Genomic DNA, 17,051 nt, shown 5'->3' with positions numbered 1-17,051 from the left:
CTGATGAAGGATACTTCATCTCACCACAGCCAGGCAGCTAACACAGAGAAAACGCAGGTCTGGCCAACCCCATTACCAGGTTTCTTTCTGTGATATCATTTTGTTAGGCACAGGTATTTTTAGCCCGCTTTCATTGTTGTTCTCGCTCTTTTCCATGGGAAGCAAAAATGGGAAATTAAAAAAATAACTGGATGAAAAGCAAGCCAAAGTAGATGTCAGCCGATGGTTTCCACTTTCCCCTGGGGCAGTCCTTCTCCGGGGTCTGTCCCCAAAGAGGGCTGAGGAGGAGAGCACAGATTCACAGAGGTGATTTCTTATTAACCTACAACTGCTTGTCCAGTAACTTTTTTTTCTCTAAATATGTTTTTATTGATTTTTTTCTTTTTGAGAGAATGGAAGGGAGAGGGAGAGAAAGAAACATCTATCAGCTGCCTCCTGCCCTCCCTCTCCTGGGGATGGAGCCTGTCACCCAGGCATGTACCCTGACCAGGAATCCATCTGGTAGTCTCCTGGTTCATGCTCAACCAACTAAGCTACACTGATCAGGCGGTAACTACTTCTTTTCACAACAAAAGTTTGAATCAACACATCACCAAATGCTGATACCTATGGTAAAACCACAGGCTAGATTAGAAATAAAACCACTGAATCTGAGAAATCCTGTTATACTATATCATGGACACTGAACACTGGTTGAATGCAGTTAACTAGCAAATGGATTTGCTGACCTCGGTCCACAGGGAGGAGTCATGTATTGATCAAGTTGACTCAATGTCTGAGGCTTTCTTCCTCCCAGGAGAAAAGCTTCTCAGAAAAGGGGAAGATGAAGCATGCATTTTGTTCTGACTCCCATTGTAATGTGTCTTCATGGCTCTTTGTTTTAACTGTCCCTCCTGGTTTTATACCCTTGATTTGATTAGTTTTTCACTTGGTTTATACAAAATATACTTTAACTTTCATTTTTTGACAGACTGCACATTTTTCTTAAATGGTCCAGTTATAGAATCATGCAAATAAGTAGGAATCCCTCCAATAAGTATATCTGTTAGTAATCATATCACTTATATCTCTTTTAACCATAATCAATTTGAAGGTATGAATGATAGAGGCTATTTGTGTTGTTGTTATTTCTAAGATGTCTAGTAAAATTCAAAGCAATAAATGAATGGGTTCTAAAATATTCATTAATTTCTCAATGAGTCGAATAAAAACAATGAATCCCATGAATTATTTGCTGACATCATTTTTCTCCTTAGGAATATGAATTCAAGCATTGTAGATATAACCATGGATTTATAACTCATTAAGGAAGAGATTTAACATCATTAGTGTTGTTTTTCTATGTTTTGGTGACAGTTTGCTTTAATATTTTTTGTGTTTTTCTGCTTTCAAAATTATCTCTCAATTACAAAATATCAAACTATGCTCACTGGCCCAGTATGGAGAAGCACACAAGTAAGGACAGACGGCAGAAGCAGGTGGCAAGAGGTGGGAAGTGATGGAAGCGGGGGCTATAAACGTTCACAGGAAGCTAACACCATCCAACAGGCTGCACCCTAATTTAGCACAGGTTAGACTAGTCACTGCCTTGGTGGGTGGCCTCAGTGTATTTAGGTTCAGATTCTACATGACAATACAATTTCTTCCAGCTAAGAATTCTTGGCTTGCACTGATCACAGGGTGTCCAGAGGGCACCAGACCTGTCTATTAGTTTTTCAAGACGCTGTCATAGACCTGATAGATGCACTGAGAGACTTCAGGAGCTCTGCACGTCAGTGACAGCATCTAATTGGGGTTTCCTGGCTGGATAAGTAGCTCAGCCAAGACCCAAATGCCATTAATGAGCTTCTGAGATTGCCCTGCCTATAGCATGCCCTGCCCTTCCACAGTCCTCTTGGCAAGAGTATTAAGTTGTTGTTTGAACTTGCTGGAAACAATGTCAGCATTTAAATGCCACTCCTTAATCTGAAACTGACATTCATTTCCATTGGGAATATCCTTCCATGGTGCAAGGAAGAGCTGATGCTCCATGTTGCCATCTTCTACAAAAAGCACATTGTGTGGGATGAGGTAGCTGAAGGAGAAGACATCAGCTACCTGCGGGTTATTCAGAGGCTCCATGTTCATAACTGGGCCCGAGGTGTTGAGAGGCAGGGAGACATCAAAGCTCTGATTTGGCATCAGTGGTGTATGGATGGCCAGAGGAATTCTGGGGATGACACCAAAGCTATTCTGATAAACTGGACTGAAAATCTGACATGTGTTGCAGATCTTCATTGGTGAAGTTCACTTCCATATAGATGTGCCCTTGCTGATGAGTAAATGTTAGAGAAATCTCCAAGCCTTCAGCCTTTACTGCAGGCAGCCAGCCTTAGGAGCCACAAACCCACCCTGTGCCATGCCTGTCCCTGTAGAGAGTTCAGATAGATCATCCAGACCACTGCCGACCACAGCAGGAGGAGTGAAGGAGCAGTGGCTGCAGGCACTGAGGCTGGCAGGAAGGATGTCCCACCAGACTATCTAGTCGTCCTCCTAAGAGGTCCACTGCATCTACCTGTATGGAAGATACTGTGGCACACTAACTGGGGGACCGAGGTCATGGTGGATTAGCTCATCCAGCAGAGTGGGCTCAGTAAGATTTATCTCCTCAGAGATCAGTGGCTTCTCAGACAAGACTACTTCTTTGGCTGTGGCAGGGTTTGTTGAGAGAAGCTGCCAATAAATATGGGCCCTATCTCGAAGGTCAGGATCATCAGAACCCTGCGTTGCCAAACCCAAGAGCTACTGTACCAGTTCCAGTGTTCCTGACGGTTTCTCAAGAAACAGCTGTACTAGGGCAGTAAGAGAGTGAGCTGGACCTGGGTGCTCTCATCAGGAACCCCTTCCAGGAAGATCTCAGTAACTCATCTGCACTGTTGATTCATTCAACATATTCTCCCACAATCCAAGTCTTAGCTGCTTGCGTGTCTGGCTCGCCCAGGGAGTCTAAGTGCGCACACAGAGTGACGGTGATACTTTCATATTTGTTGGGGTACTTGTCCCCGATGACAACAATTGCCTCTTGGACCACATCATTTACTTTGGTCTGGATGAGATCAAGCAATGTGCTCACACGCTTTGCAGATTGCTCCTCTGCGATGGCACCCTGTCCAACGGCCCGCACAGCTTTGCAAACACAGTCCTTGGGTAACAGCTCTAGAAATTTCACTAGGAATTTTACTGCTGGAAGCACCACTGTTGAGGTGGCATGAGAGGGCTGGGGAGTGACCCGCTCACAGGTGCCCTGAGCCTCCCCGTCCTCCTTAGGGCTGTAATGGACAGGCAGTCCAGGATGGAAATCTGGCCCCATCCAGGATGCTTGATCTGGGATGTCAGTAGCTCATTCATGTTCTGTGGGTTCAGGATGAGATTCGCTGTTTTCAGAGAACACTGCTATAGCATTAGCCACCATGACTGGATTTGAATCGGCTATGAGACCCTGCAGAGAATCCAGAAATCCCTGAACTTTCACTATTTGGGCATTGTATCATGGAGTTTTGCCCCGCAGACTGCTGCTGTTTTGTGAACAATCTTCATCCTTCAAGCACTCGCAGAGAGGCTCACAGAGATATTCTGTAATCTTGTCCATCCAGATGCAACCTGGGCTTCTGACTGCCAAAGCCCGGATCCGAGGGCTGGGATCTTCACAGTCCTTCACAAAGCCGTTGACAGCATGCTGGCCATGTCTGGCTGGCTGCTGGCAGAGTTCATCAAGTAGACACACCGCTTCTTTACTTTCCGGTGGTCAGTCTGCACACAGTTCACTACACCTGGAAAGAGAGAGCTAACACGCTTCCCCATAGTCCTAGCAGCAATCACTCTCTTCACAGCCTCCTTCTTCTTTTCTTTCTTTTCATGGTTAAGTTCAGCCTTTAATTCAAAGGTTTCTTCCTCTTTCTTGGCTGTGAAGTACTTGGCGTCAGTCCTCAGTCAGTGCTGGCTGGCACTTTAATGTGCATCAAAGGCAAGGGTGGGGGTGGCAGCGGCAGCCAGAGAGACTCATTAGTTTATTGTTTTATCCATTAATTGAACAAACATTTACTGAATGCCAACTCTGTGTCCAACTACACAAGGCTCCAGGGCTGTAAGTGTCAAAGGGGTTGATCTCTGCCTTAGGGTATTTAGGACACAGAGAGGCAATTACAAACTACAAAATAGTGTGATGAGTGAAAGGAAGATGTCACTCTGTGTCATCTTCCCAGTGTAACCTCTCACTTCTTCTTCTGAAACACATTATATCCCTCAAAGTATGACAACAGGGAAAGATGATCTCCGTCTCGAAGGATGATGTCTCTTTTGTGGCTACTCATTGCCATGAGCCTCAGAGAGTGATGTATTTTCCTATTTAAAATTCACGTTCAAAATGATTATAACCCGGGGAAAACATGAAAATAAATGAAAGGTGTTACTGCTGACAATAATGCAAAATTTCACTTTGCTAGAACCAGAACATTTATTCTTGTCAAATAGAATCTCATTTGTCTTCCTAAATTTTTCATATAAAATGACGAATATTCCTCTGTGAAATTTATGGAATTAATATCTTTCAAAATTACCAATTCGCCACAGTTTGTCTCCAGTTTGACTTGAAGACAAATTTGTCATCAGATTTCTAGTCAAATTCATTCACATAAGCAAGAGACTAAACACTCACCTAGTCATTACTACTTAGTGAAAATAGCTTCCTTCAGTCCCTCCATAGCTAATAAGAAGGGATTCAAGCCCAGAACTGTGTGCAGCCAAAATCCTCTCCTTAATGACACACACTACCTTCCAGCAGAGTCGGTGAAGAGTAGATGCTTTAATTAATTCTTTTGATTAAAAATAAGAAAGTTATTGTGATGTTCCTCTGTTCCCTTGTGCACGGGCTGAGTGGTGTCTCTGTCAGGCTACCTCTGCTCTGCCCCCCTCTCATAGCTGTTCCAGTCTACTCTCTGTCAACGATGCTGGTGCTTTTTGTCCTTCTATTTGTAGATTATTTTTAAACCCATGGTTTCTACTCACTCATAGTTTTTGTCATTCAAAATTTCTGACTGCACATGATCCATCACGGTCTCTTTGAGTTTCTACTAAATTATACGTATGACTGGATGTTGACTGGCTTGGGCCAGTGAGCTTGTCTGGAAGTCAGGGATGTGGAGCCAAACAATGACAAATGTGGTTGGGTAAGGGCTGCTCTTTCAACTGGAGGTTTGTAATGACTCCCTTTTACAACAGGTCTGTGAGTGTCAGACAGTGTTCTTGATGTGTTTTGATAGAGACAATGAAACATCCTCTCCTCCATATCTTCCTACACCAATTAAAACTAGGCTTCAGTACCTGCAAGAAAACAAGGTGAGGCTCTGTGATAAACAGAGATGTTCCAAGTCTGGAAACCAGAATGAATGAGAGGGTTTTCTTGGGCATTTCTTATAGCTTACCTAAATTTATCATAATCATTCCCATGATTATGATTAAGCAATCTCGGATCAAATCTCAATTCTAGGTCAAAATATGCTTTTGTCTTAGCTTTAGTCAAAGATTTGTCAACTAACATGTATGACGTTAAGAACAGTTATGGATATCAACTGTAGGGTGGGCTTGAATCCTGGTTACATACTTTCTTGATGAATGAGTTTAACAAAGATCATTTCTCTAAGATTTAGTTTCCTCATACATAAGATGGGTACAGTATTAGTACCCCCTTACAGGGTTTCTTGAGTACTAAATACAATGACCAATATAGTTAGAACAGAGCTAAGAAGTAACTTTCACTGACTGTTATTATTACTATATGCAGGTTACTGTTATGTGCTTTACTCCTGTAATTGCATTTTAATCATCATAACATCTCTACTGGGGAAGTGTTATTACCCATATTTGACAAAGAAGGTGGTAGATCTGGGACTGGAATTAAAGTTTTCACAGAAACTTCCAGTCCAGTGATTTGCAACTTTATAAAAGCTTCTACTAAAAAATCAAGATAAATTATGTTGTTTTAAATTATGGTCCCACCCCAGGGGGGGAAAGGGAACTGAGTTTTGGAATGAGCAAATGACTTTTTAAAGTTTCAAAATTATATTCCCACCATGATATTAACACTTGACAACCTTAATGCTCTACAACCTTAAAACCCTGCTTAATTCAACATCTGAGGAGTAATGGTGGTGCGTAGGCAGCCACAATGCAGAGTCTTGGAGTGCATAAACAGCATCTGCTTTCCCATAATGTCTCAATGAATCATTATGACAAACAGAAATAAAGCCAATGCATCTCACTGCATAGCTGATGCTGCTTTTCTGCTCATAAGGCGCTGAAGTTAATTATTATGAACAGATGTGCTTAGATTGGACAAGAATTTATACGCCATGAAATTCAGCATGAACTAAAACAACACAATATGGTTGGTATATTTGTATTTCTTGGCAATTGTTGAAAGGGTACACTGTTCACCATCCCAGGGTTAATCTGAGTGCCCCGAGGGCTTGATTTCCTATCACTAACCACTTCTCAAACATTTCTCTTCAGAAGAATCCACTTTAGCCATTGCCACGCTGCCTCACTCCTATCGTGGCTATGATTGGTTGGCTCTGCTGATGGTGTGCCAGGCTAACCAAGTCTGGATTATGGATATCTTCCCCATCTGTGGAAGGTAATTTTATTCAGTATCACAGGAAGGCTTTCTCACTCTTTCTGAAGTACGTGACCAGACAATAATGAATATGTGGATTCATTAACACAAACACAGTACTTCTCATATAAACCTCCAAGTGCATATGTATGATCTCAATATAAAAAAGCATAAGGCATGCCAAATAAATCAATCACTAATTAATTAACTAGTTCAAAAGATACCTATCAAAATATATAAGGAACTCATACCACTCAACAATGAAAATATCAAACAATCTGATTAAAATCATCGGAGAATCTCAATAGACGTTTTTCTAGAGAAGACATTAAGGTGGCCAACAAGTGCATGAAAAGATTCTCAGTCCACTAAGCATGAGGGAAATGCAAGCCAAAACCACAATAAGATATTAACTCACACCCGTTAGAATAGCTTTTATCTAAATGACAAAAGAGAATAATTCTGGCAAGGGTGCGGAGAAAAGGGATCCCGTGTGCACTGCTGGTGGAATTGTGAATCAGTGCGGCCACTATGGAAACAAGTAGAAGGCTCTTCAAAAACATTAAAAGTAGAACTACCATACGATCTATCAATTTCACTTCCTGGTATTTATCCAAAGGAAATGAAAACACTAACTATCCCTGGCCAGTTTGGCTCATCGGTTAGAGCATTGGCTAGCAGACCAAAGAGTCGTGGGTTTGATTCCTGCCAAGGGCAAATACTTTGGTTGTGGTTCGGTCCCCGGCCCTGGTCAGGGTTGTGCAGAAGGCAACCAATCAATGTGTCTCTTTAACATCAATCTCTTTCTCTGTCTCTTCCCATCTCTCTCTCTCTTCCTCCCATTGTATCTGAAGATACATGAAAAAATATCCTCCAGTGAGGATTGAAAAATAAACAAACAAAACACTAACTAAAAATGATACATACATCTTCATGTTAATTGCAGCACTGTTACAATAGGCAAGCTATGAAAGCAATCTAAGTGTCCATTGATGGATAAATGGGTAAAGATACACACACACATACAATGGAAAAATATTCAGTCATTAAAAAAATTAAATATTGACATTTGGGACAACATTAATGGAACACAGAGCATTATGCTAAATACATAAGTCAGACAAAGAAAGATACTGTAAGATCTCACTTGTATGTAGGATCTAAAATTAAACCAAAACAAAACACAAGCTCATAGGTACAGAGAAGAAATTGGTGGTTGTCAGAGGTGAAGGTGGGGGATGGGTAAAATGAGTGAAAAAATTCAAAAGGTACAATTTCTATTTATAAAATAAATAAATCTGGTGGTATAATAAACAGTATAGTGACAACTATAATTAATAATACTGTTTTGTGTATTTCAAAGTTGTTTAGAGAGTAAATCTTAAAAGTTCTCATCATAAGAACATATATTCTGAAACTATATAAGGTCATAAATGTTAACCAGACTTTTGATGATGATGATTATTCAATATATCCAAATACTGAATCATGTTGTGCACTTGAAACTAATGTTGTATATCAATTATACCTCAATGAAAAGTATACTGATATTAGATTTAATCTGTTCAATAAATACGTTGTTCACTATTTAGGTCTAGGCTACTCAAAGCTGAATAAGAGACTTTTCCTTCTGTACAATGTACAGAATTTAGCCTCTATGAGGAATAATCCTCTAAATTAGAGGGGCGGGACTTATGCATATAATCATAACCAATGGACTAGACAACAATGCTGGGGCGAGGGAGACATAAGGAGGGTGTAAGTGGAGGAAAAAGGAGAAACATCTGTAACATAAATAAATTAATTAAATACTTAAAAAAATAAAAATAAAAACTTAAAAAGATAAAAATAAATTATGTTAGGTGCATATGTTAGGTGCAAAAGTGAAAAATAATTCACATAGGGCTACTGAAGAAAATAAGGACTTTTAAAAGTTCTATAAAGTAAGGGTTAAATATAGGCTGACTCTTATATAACTAAACTAATTTAATCTCAAAGCTACTTTATGGCATAGGTGTTATTATTGCTATTTTCATGATGAGAAACTTGAGGCTTAAGAAATCAAGGCACTTGTCTAAGGTACAGGCAAGCTCAAATCCGTCGTCTGGGCAAGTCTGTGTTTTGCCCCACTGCTGTGGAAAAACAGCAAAGGGGAGGGCTGAGGCTGTCCTAGAAGCTGGGAAGTCTTCAGAGAAAAGTGCCATCTGATTGGGCCTTGGAGGATAAGTAGGGTTTTATAAGGCAGAGAAGGAAAAGGGCATTCAAGGGAGTGTAATAGCTGTCCCAAAGCTAGGAGCAGAGAGAAACTAATGCATTTGCACTAATTTGGACTTATTTCTTCCAGTTCATCTTTGAAGGCAAATTATGTGTGTGTGTGTGTGTGTGTGTGTGTGTGTATTACATATACACATATAGTTAAATGTATTCTTCTGTTTCGATAGGAAACCATTACCTAGGCATTTCATACAAAGTTAGAACTGTAATACTAGTCCACATTTATAGTTAATTCCTACATGGCCCAAAAAGAGATTAACTCGAAATTAATCAGGCTTTATGAAGGACAAATTGTGCATCCAATGCTATTTGCTTATTCAAAGACTGTAAATCTTACTGAAGGTGTACAATTTTAAAGTATAGTTTCTAATAAACTTGGATAATATTTTTAGAGAGGGGGGACACATTTTTTCTTGGGGTAAATATGGTAAAGTAGGCTAAAAAAATTAAAAAGTGCTGTTTGGTGTAAAAAGTACCTTGATACATATAGAAAAAATATATAAGTTTGGAATATATGAACTGAGCTACAATGTGATCTCATTATACCTTACATATATATACTGTCTACAGCTATGGTCGCTTGTGTGAGGTCATATGCTAAATATGTGTATTAAGGACTGGGAATGTCTATCAGTTAGAAATCATATTCAACTACTAATAACAGAAATTCAATTACAGTGGTTTAAACACATTAGATTCACTTCTAATTTATTCTCTTGTATAAAACAAATCCAGCAACAAGTGGCCCAGGGCTGATGGAGCAGCTCCGTCAGGCTCCCTCTGTCTTTGTGCTCCTTTGTCCTGGGTGCATGCCCTCCTCCATCCTTCAGGCCACAGACGACAGCTAGGGCCCCAGCGACAGTCTCACCCCCCAGCCAGGCAAAAGCAGGCTCAAGGACAAGCCAGTGAGCCCCCACAAAGAATATTTTTCAGAAGTCCTACCCAATAATTTCTGCTTACAATACATTGCTACCTTTACCTTCAAGGAAGCCTGGGAACCAAATGAGTTTTTTAAAGCTAGAAACTCCCCTAGCCCAACCAGTATGGCTCAGTGATTGAGCGCCGACCCATGTACCAAGAGGTCATTGGTTCGAGTCCTGGTCAGGGAATGTGCTCAGGTTGTGGGCCCGATCCCCAGTGGCGGGCATGCAGGAGGCAGCCAATCGATGTTCTCTCTCATCAATGTTTCTATCTGTCTCTCTCCCTTCCTCTCTCTCTAAAATCAATAAAGAAAAAAAAAATTAATAAAGCTAGGAACCCCCTCACATGTCAAGTTTCTGTTATTAAGAAAAAAGGAGAAAATTAAAATTGTTCAGGCAATTAAAGGTTCCATCATAGTAGGATATGAAAAATCCAAACTGTTAAATACATTGAGAAAACAGCAATAGTAACGATGGTATTTTTGCAGTGCCCTATTTATGCTTTATCACATGCTTTCGCAGCACACAATATGAAACATGAAGTGATTAAACAGCAATGGCCCAAATCAGAGGGGCTTGGGCACACAGCCATGGAAACACAGAAAGTGTCACTGAGAAATCCCTAACAACAAGCAACTGCCAGGAGAACAGTAACCCGCTCACACCTACATAGCCATGGTGCGCGGCGGCAGGTAAACACAGATGCCCCTTGGAACATGCTTCTCTGGTGGGAGTTACAGCTTTGGGTATCACGCAGCCATGTTCACTACCACATGGGAAGGAAATCAGCAGTCTGCACCACACACTGCAGGCGAGAAACACTTTCCACAGAAAGCAACAGATAAAACCCACTTCCCTCAGCTTTGCACAAGAACACTGGGAACAAGTGCTTTGAATCAGAGAAAAGCCAGACTAGCACCTCTCTCTATAGATATTAGTAGGAGCCTTGAAGCTTGATGTGAACATCATGGTAAATATCACATGAGCAGTAACGCAGGAGCAGTAACAGCGCCCCCAAGACAAAGAAGAAGAGGACCACACGGAACAGTTCCAACACCAAAGTGTGGCATCTTATTGCCAGTGCCCTTGGGAGGAGCAGCTGGCTCTCAGGACCCACACATTATCTGTCCTTCACAGAAGTAACAAAGCTTTGCTTCCTTTCTTTGTCTTTTATGTTGTCTTCAAAAAGATCCAATTTAGGAATGTTCTATGGTCCTGGCCACTGTCGCTCAGTGGTTAGAGTGTAGGCCCACTAACCACAGGGTGGGTTTGATTTCCAGTCAAGGGCATGCACCTGGGTTGCAGGTTCAAGTCCCCAGCTCCGGTTGGGGCATATGTGGGAGGCAACCAATCAATCTCTTCCTCTCTCTCTCTCCCCCTTCCACTTTCTCTAAAAATCAATGGAAAAAATATACTTGGCTAAGGATTAAAAAAAAGAATGTTGTCTGTTATTCATGGAATTATAGAGAGTACAGAGATATCTTATAGGATGTATTACACTCCAATAGAGTAAAGATTGCAGGGTCACAAATAGTAAGACAGATAGGCAACTTCCATTAAAATTCTGCTTTATGAGTCTTATTTGCAGATATACTACACATTACACCTTTGCATATTTGATGCAATTCAATCTTCATAACATCTTCAGAGAGAACTATTCCCATTTTAGAGACGGGCAAACTGTGGGGCATGGAGGTAAAAAAAAGTTAAAACCAAGGTAAACAGCTATTAAGTCTATGTAGAATCAAAATACAAACTCAGATCATTAGATTCCAAATCTTATGCTATTTCTGCCAGAAAGGAATAGAGAAATTATGTAGGATCGTGACTTTCGAATGTTATTGTCGTCGTCCAGTGTACACTCCCTTCTGTCCTGGGCTGCTAGCAGCCTGCTTCTTCCGTGGAGCGGCACAGCCTTTCCCCTCAGGTTCAGTAGTTGTATTTGAGAGAGGCTGGATGCCATCTGGGCCATATGGTGGTGGATACTACGCTTAGGGCTGGCCAATGGGAGTAATGTGACTGGTTCCAGAACATGACCCCAGATCAGAGCAGTAAGCCTCAATTTGCTGGACCCTTTGGAAAGAAAACGTTCCCTTTGTCCTGTGGTTTAAGCTTTAACTGGAGAGGTACTTCCTTATGGCTGGGGACAGACAGAAAACAGAGCCAGCACACAGGGAAGTGGGGCCAAGCTGAATGCTCCAGTTCAGATGACATCATCCGTGTCCCCGAATTCATAACGCTTGAAGCAAGATCTGGACCCTAGAGTTTCAGCCATGTGAGAAAACGTTGCTTCTCTTTGTAACTGGCCTAGTTTGTTATACGTTCTGTTATAATAATGAAAACAATATTGACTAATAATAAAGTTAGTTTACAGAACACAAAAATGTGATGTAATTGATATTGAGTAATTAGAACTCAATCAGGGAATAGCTACATGTGAACTGGGACCAACACTGTTTAGAGGTCAAGGTGGTATGAATTAATAAAACTGTTTTACCCTGAGCAGATTTGGAATCCCCACACCCCACCCAGAGATGTTTGTAGATGAACTATAAAAGTATTTGATTGGAATAGTCTAGCATCTTTGTATTCTTTTGACTTGGCATCATTCAATCCTCTAAAATAAGTATTCCAGTTACTGTATTCCATAAAGTGCTTGTGTAAGTGGGTAATTGCAGAAAATATGCTCATACTGTATCATGAAAAATGTCTATGTGTAATGGTTCCTATGCAATTATCAATAGACATTATCTGAACATCTTGCAGTCATAAAGAATACTCTATTTTAGTATATAAAAGGACTTGAAATGACTGCTCACAGATGTTTGGGGAAAATAAAAATAGATCCCAGGAAACTACTATGTAGGTCAGTGTCATTTTAATGATAAAAATAATACCTGATTAGTACTCTGCAAAAATAAATAAACAGGAAAAAAATCAAGCTATACAAAAAATTTATGTGTAAACACCACCCAGGAAAAACTGTCAATGGCATTCAGGGATCAGTGTAACACTGAGAATAAGAATTATATTTATAAATGATTTCAATTTATACTCTAAATTACAGACTTTTTCCCCTATGGTTTTACTTTTACTGTGGAAATACAGATTATGTCAGAACCTGCCAAGTCAGAGAATTAAAAAGCCTTAATTATCCCCTGGGAGCAATAAATTTATATAAAGTTAGTAACACTTTATGATTATATACTCAATGATTATAAATTCTACTTTTGCTGGTTCATGCTTTCCACCTATACTTTTCCACACCCAAGGAAAGGGATATATAAATCTGATTGCTGTTTCTTCACAGCTGTTAGTTCTTATTTAGATGACTAATTTTGGTGAATCTAGATTTTTTTTTCAATAGTTGGGGAAATATATAAAAATTGGAAGGAATAAACTTATCAGAGAAACAGAGCAAATTCTTAATAACTCCTTTTTGGCTAATGTCAGAGGTTATTTTTAGCACAGAAATGAAGACTGTGGCTTTCTGTTAAGATAAATCATTTAACCTTTACCGTGTTTTAAGGATTCATTCGAAGCTACCATTTGTGGTAATCTTCTCTTCCACACAGACAGCCTTTGCAGAGGTCGTCAGTTTAAACACATCTGTGATGATATATACCTCTTTGCTATAATAGCCAATATATTTCCACCAGATTTATCCTGCTGAAGTAATATGTTTACCCAAGTAATAAATCTGAGATGATATTTAAGACTAATGCATACAATGCTAAGCCTTAAAAGAAAAATAAAATATAATCAAGGATTCAAAAATTCACAGGGAAGAATAAATATATGCAATTCTAAAATTAATATAAAATGGGAAAAATTTGGTCTAGATATTAAAACATGTTATAACACTAGGGATATTGCAACAGTGAAATTACTGATGTGTGAATAAACATATCACAGAAAGATAACAGTTTCAGAAACAGACTAAATAGAAAGTTTTGATAAGCAACTCTTCAAATTGAGGCGTAGTTGGGGGTTACTGGCTGGTTAGTTAGAAAACAAAACATTCCATCTCTACCTCAATCTTTTCCTCAGATTTGTCCAACATAACACAATAATTACATTTAAATAATAATGTAACAATAGAAGGAAGTATACGTATTTTTTAATACGTATTTTTATAATCTTGGAAAAGAGAAACTTTTCTAATATAATGCCTAAACTAGAACCAAAAAAGTAAAAGTAGATGGGCACTGCCTCCAGAAAATGTTTAAAAAGTATGTATATCAACCTCTAAACACTGTTCAATAATTTTAAAAAACATATTAAAAGTTCAGGTACTATTTTTATCAGTAAAATGACATGGTTAAAAGAAATACAAAACTGGGAACATAATTTAAAAATATGTGACAAATAAAGGCTTACTTTTCATAATAAACTAATTAAATTTCAAATGATAGGGAAAGACATAAAGGCAAACAACCAGTATATAAATAGGACTTTGAGAGGCAATGTTTTCAAAGGAATATTCTTGGTTAAGAAATACTAGCAATCAAAGAAATAGAACTACAGTGGTCAGTGGGCACAGCCAGTCCCTGCAGCTGGTCAGCCTAAGTAAATTCTTCCCATTGACATGCCAACAGCAATCAAGGCTCAATTACAACAGAATAGTGTACAGTCCACACTAGGGGTGCATCTTGAGGGCCCATCTGGGGTTATCAGAGAGGCTGTGCCACTGGATCCTACAGGACACCTACAATAATAGGCCACTCTACAAAGCCTAGAAGACATAGCAACTCTACCTAATACAGAGAAACAAACACAGGGAAGCAGCCAAAATGAGGAGACAAAGAAACATGTCCCAAATGAAAGAAAAGAACAAAACTCCAGGAAAAGAACTAAACAAAATGGAGATAAGCAATGTAACAGATGCAGAGTTCCAAACACTGGTTATAAGGTTGCTCAAGGAACTTAGTGATACCTTCAGTGAACTTAGTGATAACTTCAAGGTAATTAAGGAGAACTCCAAGCAACTTAGTGAGAATATCAACAACATAAAAAAGGAACAATCAGAAATGAAGGATGCACTAACTGAAATAAAGAATAATTCACAGGGAATCAATAATAGAGTAGGTAAAACCAAGAAGCAAACCATCGATTTGGAATATAAGGAAGCAAAAAACTCCTAATCAGAACAGCAAAAATAAAAAGAAATCCAAAAAATGAGGATAGTGTAAGGAGTCTCTGGGACAACTTCAAGCTTACCAACATTCGCATCATGGGGATGCCAAAAGAAGAATAGAGAGTGTAAGAAATTGAAAACCTATTTGAAAAAATAATGACAGAAAACTTCCCTAACTTGGTGAAGGAAATAGACATACAAGTCCAGGAAGCAGAGTCCCGAACAAGATGAACCCAAGGAGGTCCACACCAAACACATCATCATCAAAATGCCAGAGGTTAAAAATACAAAGAGAGAATCTTAAAAAACATCAAGAGAAAAGCAGTTCATTACCTACAAAGGAGCTCCCATAAGACTTTCAGCTGCTTTCTCAACAGAAACTTTGCAGGCCAGAAAGGAGTGGCAAGAAATATTTAAGGTGATGAAAAGCAACAACCTACAACCAAGATTACTCTACAAAGTTATCATTTAGATCGATGGCCATATAGTTTCCCAGACAAAAAAAAGCTAGAGTTCATCACCACCAAACCAGTATTAAAAGAAATGTTGAAGGGTCTTCTTGAAGGAGAAGAATAAAAATATGAACAAGAAAATGGCAATTAATACATATCTATTAACATTTGAATCTACAAACAAAATGAACAAGCAGAACAGAAACAGACTCCTAGATACAGAGAACTTTTTGTTGCTTGCCAGATGGGAGAGGGTTGGGGGAATGGGTGAAAAAGATGAAGGGATTAATAAGTACAAATTGGTTGTTAGACTGATGAACATCAAGGGAAGGAGGGAGGGAGTTTGGGAAGAGATAAACCAAAGAACGTCTATGCATATATGCATAATCAATGGACGCAGACACTAAATAGTGTGGGGAAGGCAGGAGAGGGGTGGGATTGGAGAGGAGGAGGGGTCAGTGGGGGGGAAAAAGGGGGAAACATCTGTAATACATTCAACAATAAAGATAAGTTAAAAAGAAAAAGAAACACATATACAAAAACAAATGATCACTTATCCATTAGGATTGACAAATACTATCAGGCTAGAGCAGACCTTGCATTAGATAAAGAGTGTTGGGGTGTGAGCACTGTACTACACTGTTTTTGAGAGAATAAAGTGATGCAGCATTTCTGGTAGCTAATTTGGAAATAAGTTTCTAAACTTTCTAAAGATACATTATCTCTGACTCAGCAATTACACTTCTAGAAGTAAATCCTAAAATTAAAAGTGGACATAGTTGTAGTTCTGTACTCTATCTAATAGAGAAAAACCTTCACATTAGTCAATAATAAATTGGTTATTGAAAAATGGAACATCCATATAATCAGTAGCTTTGCATCATAATAACAGGACTTTTAGAATGCCTATTTATATTAGCAACTATTAAGAAGTAAAAAAAAAAAAAAAGGGCCCTGGCTTGTTTGGCTCAGTGGTTAAAGCGTCGGCCCACAGACCAATGAGTCTCGGGTTTGATTCCGGTCAAGGGCACGTACCTCAGTTGTGGTTCATCCCCGGCCCTGGTTGGGGTCGTGTGGGAAGCAACCAGTTGATGTGTCCCTCTCACATTGATGTTTCTCTCTCTTTCCCTTTCTCTCCCTCCCTCTCTCTCCCATTCTATCTGAAGATAAATAGAAAAAATATCTTCGGGTGAGGATAAAAAAAAAAAAAAAAGTAGGTGTTTTCTGTATATGTGTGTATAAGAGATGTTTGAAAGGTTGCTCACTAAAATATAAATTTTTCTTCAGGCTGGTAAAAGTTCAGTTGATTTATATTATATTATTTTTTATAGAATTCTGTGTAACTGAGATTTAAAAAAACACATAATATTTTTATAATCATAATAAAGTGCATTATATTTTGGAAACAAGAAGATTACATAAATATTAAACAAGCAAAAGAAAGGAGTTGCTTGTGTGATACTACTGTAACTTGACAACAATGTGGTAATGTGTACTAATGGACAGCTGAGGGCTAGGGTGCCTCAACTGTCCTTAAAAATTATGAATGGAAGTTCAATTTTTAATTTTTGAGGTAACACCATATTGTTTTCTGTAGTGGCTGCACCAGTCTGCATTCC

The 17,051-nt window shown here is 39.1% G+C and overlaps 1 protein-coding gene and 1 pseudogene across 1 annotated transcript in view; both read right to left on the bottom strand.

Annotated features, from left to right (window-relative positions):
- Window positions 1-17,051, bottom strand: part of THSD7B (thrombospondin type 1 domain containing 7B) — an 848,907-nt gene that overhangs the window by 303,099 nt on the left and 528,757 nt on the right. The window lies entirely within an intron of this gene.
- LOC118625504 lies at window positions 1,708-6,565 on the bottom strand (annotated as a pseudogene).

Source organism: Molossus molossus, unplaced genomic scaffold (genome assembly GCF_014108415.1).
Source record: "Molossus molossus isolate mMolMol1 unplaced genomic scaffold, mMolMol1.p scaffold_m16_p_11, whole genome shotgun sequence".
Lineage (NCBI taxonomy): Eukaryota > Metazoa > Chordata > Mammalia > Chiroptera > Molossidae > Molossus > Molossus molossus.
Note: the sequence above shows the minus strand (reverse complement) of the source record. Positions and strands in the feature narration are given on the sequence as shown.